General features: G+C 44.3%; 1 long non-coding RNA gene across 1 annotated transcript in view; it reads right to left on the reverse strand.

The window, feature by feature from the left end:
• Window positions 1–3,277: 3,277 nt before the first annotated feature.
• LOC125623034 (uncharacterized) overlaps window positions 3,278–7,400 on the reverse strand; it is a 45,097-nt gene continuing 40,974 nt past the window's right edge. Inside the window, exon 7 of the long non-coding RNA XR_012665119.1 lies at window positions 3,278–6,886. This is a non-coding gene — a long non-coding RNA (uncharacterized LOC125623034). The remainder of the gene's footprint in view (window positions 6,887–7,400) is intronic.

Here is a 7,400-nt window from a genome sequence, read left to right on the forward strand (position 1 = left end):
CACTCAGAACAGAGTCCCTACACTGTCCCTATCTTAGGGCCTCTGAGTACACTCTGTCACCTGCTCTTGAGTGTTTCAACCACAAAGCCCACAGCCCAGTCCAGGGAACCAGTGCTAGGCCCTCAGGTTCCCTCCCTGTAGCTTAAAACACACCCTGTCCCAGAACTTTACCCACAAGTGAGCCTTCTGGTTTACTTCAAGAGGGCACGTGGTAGATGTAAATGCTGAACACAAACAGACAGACTGGCACCAGATTCTGAATCACCATTCTTTAATAGCACAAAAAATACACAGATCTATCCAACAATAAACAACCCTACATGCAGTTCCCTGTATCAGTTTTTTCACCACTCCAGAAGCATTCTTTGGGTTGGGGTCAGAGTAATCTGGGGCTATCCAGGATCCTTCCTTTGCAGTGCCTAGCAAAGTTCTGGCACAGAGCCTTCTCCCCAAGCACGCTTCCTCTGACCACGGCTAGTTCATTCCCTTCCCCTTCGCTGCCCAAACTTCCAGTGTGTTTCTCTGAGTCTTCCCCCGTGAGCACTTTTATAACCTTCTGCTTTTGTCATTTCCTCACTTTACTTTGTCCTTCTTGGTAACTTCCTACTCTCTCAATCCCCAGAAAAAGTGGAGGGAACAGGTTTCCCCAGCATGCTCTTTTGTTCTCCTCAGGTAAGACCTGTTCAGGTGCTGATAGTCTTTAACAATGGGTGATACTATGCTTAAAGCTTAGAAGAGGAGGATACACAGAAAGGCCTTTCATCATACAGAAGTTTCATAACAACTTTGTAATATCAACCAGAATTCATAAGTTTGTACAGACTCCCCCGAATGCTTACACCCTGTGACCCTGAATAAACCCCTTACACAGTAAATGATATATTTGGTTCTTGTTGATTGCTTGTAATCTTACCACTGAGACCAGCCAGAATGTGGAGAAGCCTGACCTAGGAAATATGCACTCAATTTTTTTAAATACTCTAGTAGCTCCCACTGCGTGTACAGTCTCTAATAATTATATGGCTATGTTGCAGGACCAGAGTGAAAGAGTGAGAAACAAAAGTTCACCAGAAGCTCAGTCTTGAACTGATGAATCACAGCATCTCCAGGTAGGTTTTATTGCAGGAGTTCAGGTTTAATTCAGATTTGCACCACCCCTTGTCTTTTTCCTCTCTGGCTGTCTCTTCACTGGTTTTTTATTTGGCAAAATTTTCTCACCGTTGCAAACACCAGTACAGCACCCCTCCCCGTAGCACTCGCAGGGTTGCTAGTGCAGACAAGGTTCCAGGTGGCAAATGCCGTTTATTCCACTGCCCTGCTTAGAGCAGGTTTTACACAACGTGACGTGTAGAAAGTTGGCAGCTGCCAGCACCTTATCTACACAAGTTTTCTCCCACCATTGCTCTTGCCTGTTATCACTAGTTCAGCTCCACAACATAGGCTATCTTAGCAAAAATTTCCTAGCCTCAACAAGGCGATAGAATCTTTGCCATGGATTAAGCCATTTTTTCCTAATGATATGTCCCTTATTTGCTGTGTTCCAGGTGGCCACTGTATCAAAAGGAAACAACCGTTTGTTTAAGGAAGGTGGGGAGAGTGAAGGTTTGTTTACTATAAGGGGTGGCCGTGGGAGGAAATAGACAAGTAGAATGTGGCATGAGAAGAGGAGAGAGCAGTGGAAGGGGAAGAGAGAAGAGAAAAGCGGGCAGTGAGAAAGAAGTGGAAGAGAGGGTGTGGAAGATGCATAACTTTTAATAATCCATCTGAATTTAAGGGCATTGTCTGAGAAAAGAGCCTGTTTGCTCAACCTGTATCCAGGATGATATGGACAGTGGCTTCGGGCCTCAGTCCAGCTGAACAGCTTGTGCATTCCCACGTCTGTTTGAGCTGGTCAGAGGGATAGTAAGAATGTCTGATATTCCGAGACTTGGTTGGGTTTCAGGCCTAAACACTTAGTTATTTTGTTTTTTATTTTAATTGCCTTTTTTATCTCCCATAATTTTAAAATTGTAGGTTTCAGAGGAACAGCCGTGTTAGTCTGTATTCGCAAAAAGAAAAGGAGTTCTTGTGGCACCTTAGAGAATAAATTGGTTAGTCTCTAAGGTGCCACAAGAACTCCTTTTTTTTTTTTTTTTTTAAATTGTAGTATCATGGCCCAAACATTCCATATCAGAGCTGGGAGGTCAATAAAATGACAGTAATTGTGTTCTTATCAGAGTTAGGGACTGATAGCACTGGCAAGAGAACAGCATGGTATTGGAAGACAGTAGGTAAGCTTCAGCCATTCTTGATTTACAGCACTTCTTGGTGTTCTTGACCTGAGGCCCACCCACTGCTCTGCCAAAATGCATCTAACTCTTGATTTGCAGAATTCCATGTGTGTCTAGTTTTGAGGTACTCACACAGCTCTGTCAATTCATCTCAAGACACAGTGAATTCATCTTGGACAGCAAAGACCCACCACTAGGAGACACAGTTCTCCAAGCACCTCTCTTCAAACACACATTGAAAGAGGAGACAGAAACATGCATTGCCAGATCAGACCAATGGTCCATCCCGTCCAGCATCCTGTCTTTGACAATGGCCAGTACCTGAGGGCTCACGGGAAGATTCAAGAAACCTCCCAGTGGACAGTTGTGGAATAACCTGCCCATAGAGAAGTTTCTTTCTTACCCCTGTCTGTTAACGATTATTTTATGCCTGAAATGAGAGGGCATATTCCGTCTACGTTTTGTAAAATTCTGTTGTGATGAAAGCAGGGCTGCCCGGGGGGGGGGGGCGGTGAAGGGGGAGCAATTTGCCCCAAGCCCTGGGCCCCACAGGGGCCCCCACGAGAATTTTCCGCCGCACTTCAGCAGCGGGTCCTTCAGTGCCACCGAACACGTCTGGAGCAGAAGGACCCCCGTCGCCAAAGACCCCAGGCCCCCTGAATCCTCTGGGCGGCTCTGGATGAAAGAGGAGCTGCCCTGTAATAATGTATGAAAACTGTATGTTGACCTGTTTATTGGGATGTTTACTGAATGAGTATACTGGTTTAGTTTAATAGGGGGGACTGTAAAGAAAACAAGCAGGAAGGGGAGAAGAATAGCTCAAGATAAGCCATTTTTCAGCAAACACTTGAGAGACAATGCCAGGACTAGAAAAGGCCTGGGAACCAGAAGATCAAAAGGACTCTAGCCATGTAAAAGGGAATTCTCTTTCAAAAGGGGGGAGGGGGTGTACTCTTGGAGGGAGGTTTTTGCAGGGACCAGACTGACACAGGGTGCTGCTTGGGGGGGGGGGGGGTGTCTGAAGAAATTAGACTTGCCTAGTCACCCTCACAGGATGGTAACTGATTATCCTCTTTCAAAACCCTCCTCAAAACTTCCCTTTTCCATGATGCCTACAAAAAACTTGATTATGGTTAAGTTGCTGTTATGCTGAGGCCATTGCCTATCATGCTGACCAAACTGTCTCATTGTTTCTTTGTACTCCCTTATCTGTCTATATCCACCTATTCTCTGTTGTCTTAGATAGTAAGCTCTTTGGACAGACACTGCCTTTCTGGACAGTGTTGGTATCACGTCTAGGACAATGGGGTCCTGATCCAGGACTAGGGATTCTATGCACTACTGTAATACAAATAATTATTACAGATCTTTAGGTAAGAAAAACATGCATCTGGTCACCATAGACACCACTGGTCATATGCTCCTGAAGGAAAAAAACCGCACATTCTGAACCCAGTCAGACCTGCTGGGTCAGCAGAGTTGATATGCAGGCTACTCAAGCCCAGGGCCCGAAGAGAAGGAGAATTTTTTAATTCCTCCCCAGTAGAGGTAAAGCCTTAAGGCCTGACACTGAGGGGTGCACTCAGAGACCAGAAGGGGGACAAAGATGCAGCTAGCCCTGAACCATGGCAGCTGTCTAATGGAACTGTGGATGTTCACTTTAAGTTCTTGGCCTCAGTGTCACCCACTGACAGTAAGTTCCAAAGGTGAAGTATATTTTATGTAAAAAATCATTTCCTTTGATCAGTTTTAAATTTGTTGCATTTCAGTTTCTTTTAGTGTCCCCTTTTTTCCTGTGTTATGAGCAGGGATCCTATTTTTCTGTGATAAAAATCCCAAAATTCTCTGATAAAAAAACATAAAAATCCACGTTTTTCCATGATTAAAATGAAATCTGACAGCGGGAGCCCCACTATGTGGGGCTGTCAGCTGGACCCCTGCCACCCGGGGCTGAAGCGTCCATATCCCATGTTCTGTGTGTATGTTGGTGGCAAGGGGTTCTACTGTATATGTTTTTATTTTTTCCACAAAATGTAAAAACTACAGATTCTCGTAAAAACACAAATTTTGCTTTTTTCTATGGCAAACAGATTTCTAGGATCCCTGGTTATGAGAAGGGTAAATAGGAGTACCTTATTTATCTTCTCTGTACCAGTCATTGTTTTATATATTTGTCATGTCTCCTCGTATTCATCTTTCACTAAACCAAACTGTCCCAATCTTGTCATACTATCTCCAGGTATAATTTTTTCCAGGTCCCTTATAATTTTTATCCTCCATCTCTGAACCTTTGCTAAGATTTCTCTGGTTCTGCTCTATCTGATTCAAAACAGAGTGGCCCAAAGCAAACACAGTATTCCAGGCACTGTACTCTTCAAGGTGCTGAGTGCTCTGGCTCCAATCTGGCAAAGCACTCAATTTATGCATAGCTTTAACCACTGACTTCAGTGGGACTCCTCACACATTTACAGGTAAGCAGGTGCTTGAGTGCTTTGCTGCATTGTGGCCAGGGTGCTCAACGCATTACTGGCCTGAGCTCCAGGTGAGGATGTTCCATTGATTTATATAATGGTGTAATATTTCACTATTTCCAGTCCCATTCATTAAAGCACTCTAACATTTTGTTTGTTTGCTTTTTTGACTGCTACTACATATTGAACAGCAGACTTCCTTGCACTGTCCACAGTCATGCCCGTCTCCTTTTGTGATTGTAATTGTGTGGCAATTTAGAACCACGTAATGTATATTAAGAGTTCAAAATATTCCTCCCAATGTACATTACCTTGCATTTTTCTCCTTTGATTTTTATTTGCCATTGTGTGGCCCATTCACCTTGCTTTGTTAGGTCCCTCTGAAGTTTTTCAGTCTTCTTATCCCTGGTCTACTCTGGGGGATCGATCTAAGTTACGCAACTTCAGCTACGTGAATAACGTAGCTGAAGTCAACATACTTAGATCAACTTACTGGGGTGTCTTCACCACAATGAGTCGACTGCTGCCGCTCCCCCCCGTTGACTCCGCCTGCGCCTCTCGAGGTGCTGGAGTACAGGAGTCAACGGGAGAGGGCTCAGGGGTCGATTTATTGTGTCTAGACTAGATATGATAAATGGATCCCTGCTGGATCGATTGCTGCCTGCCGATCCGGTGGGTAGTGAAGACATACCCTAAGTCTTGACTAACCTAAGTAATTTTGTGTCATCTTCAAAATTTGCCACCTCACAGCTTACCTATTTTCCCAGATAACATGAATATAGTAAACAACCACCAGTCCAAGTATGGAACTTTGTGGCACCCTGCTGAAAATAAACCCCTCTATCCATGGAATGCATATTATAAAGGCAAAGCCTATCCCTTTTATGCTGAAATTTAAGTATTTCATTGTAAAGAAACTGACAAATATTCTCTTGCTCTGGTAGTCTCTTCCCAGAAGAGGCCTTGTGTTCTTTTAGGTGGGAGGCTGAACTCCCACACACAGAGTAAAATGCTCTATTCACTCTCTATAGCCACAGCACATCAAGGGACATGGCTCCCACCATCCCCATTTCACAAGTTTGGAAAGATAGCTGTATGAACGAATTAATAGGTGTGGTCCAGCTGTTGTGCTGCTTCAGTATGATCCAAGAGCTTACTGGAAAGTTCTGCAAACTTGTTCATGTAACTTCTGCAAACTCTGTTCATGTAAACAGATTTGTATGCCAAATGGTTGTGCTTCCCTGGCAGGATTTCCATTACACCACAATGCAGAGCAAAGGTGGCTCAGGCAAAAGTGCTGCATACACAAGATTTAGGGCTCGCCTGGGCTAGCTTTTGGACTGTCCAAAGCTTTAGCATGACTCAGGAACATGGTAAAAGTCCCATCTAAACTACAAAATGGAGTTGTGTTATAATCAGGTTTCCAGATGTGCTATTATATGTGGTATAGAGCAACCTCTGGAGAGAGCAGAAAGATCTTCTTAGACATAGTTTATCCACCTCCATACAAACAATGGAGACTAGCGACATCTGAATGTGAACAGGCAAAAATGACAGTGGAGAGGTGCCACTTGGAGCTAGTTTACAGCAACTGGTAAAGATCACACAGTGTTGGGTGCCAAATAGGGCTGGCAAAGCTCCCCTTTCCTACCTGAAGGGCCCCCCACTGCATATGGAACACATTGAGGTGACACTGGACAGGCCAAACCCGATGCTTTCGGTCACAGGGAGTTGTCAGTGTGTAGGCTGGCTTCTGTCCAAATATTCAGCAGGTTGAACCAGCTCTCTTGGGAAAACAGCCAGTTGTTGAAATCCCAGGGGCCCAGCAGTCTCATTCCAGTAAGTTTCCTTGTTTGCATATCCTGGTTGAGAACAGGAACCTCTCTTCTTTATGTGGGAGGTAAATGTTTGTACTTATGAAGGCTTGGTGACCCACCTCCTGTTGGTAACAGCCAGCTTTTTCCTGGAACAATGCCAGGTTGTGAGCATAAATTCCTCCTCTCACTTCCAAACCACTTTCCACATTTGGAAAATCTCTTTCACTGGTTGGAAGCCCATGGGAGTCCTAGTTTCACTGTTTGAAACAGCTCAATTATATTCCCCATTTGGATGCTCTCTCCTGCATCTCTTAGCTAGAATCCTGCTCTGTTGAGAGATTAACAGTGAAAGCAAAGGGGAAAAAAAGGCAAAGTATTAGGAAAAAGCAAAGGAGATTTTGCCTCAGACTAGCACATGCAACTTGCAAAACAATGGTTCAGAGATGAGAGATCTTTAAAACTCAGTCAGTGTCAGTAATGTCTTCCTCGCCCCCTCCCCCCAACTGGATTTTGTTGTGCTGAAAACTCACTATGAGGTTTACGGACAACAGATATAGTGGTCTGTGTGCTCAGGAAGGTACAAAACTACTCTGCATATTTTGTGATGGCTTCATTCCAGTCACTTTGTTAGCTTTTAGCTGCACCAGGTCTTCGTGACATTGCTTGTGTGAATAGTCAGGCAGAACTGGAGCTCTGCCTATACTAATTAAACAAACTGTGCGTCCTGCCAGTGCTTAGGAAGAGAGAGGAAACATGCAAGTTATTCAGACTGGAGCTCCTGCTGAGTGAGGAGTGCCTGCTAGAGATGGGCACTTCACAAAAAGTTTCAATTTTTATTGGAG

Source organism: Caretta caretta, chromosome 15 (genome assembly GCF_965140235.1).
Source record: "Caretta caretta isolate rCarCar2 chromosome 15, rCarCar1.hap1, whole genome shotgun sequence".
In the NCBI taxonomy this organism is placed as follows: Eukaryota; Metazoa; Chordata; order Testudines; family Cheloniidae; genus Caretta; species Caretta caretta.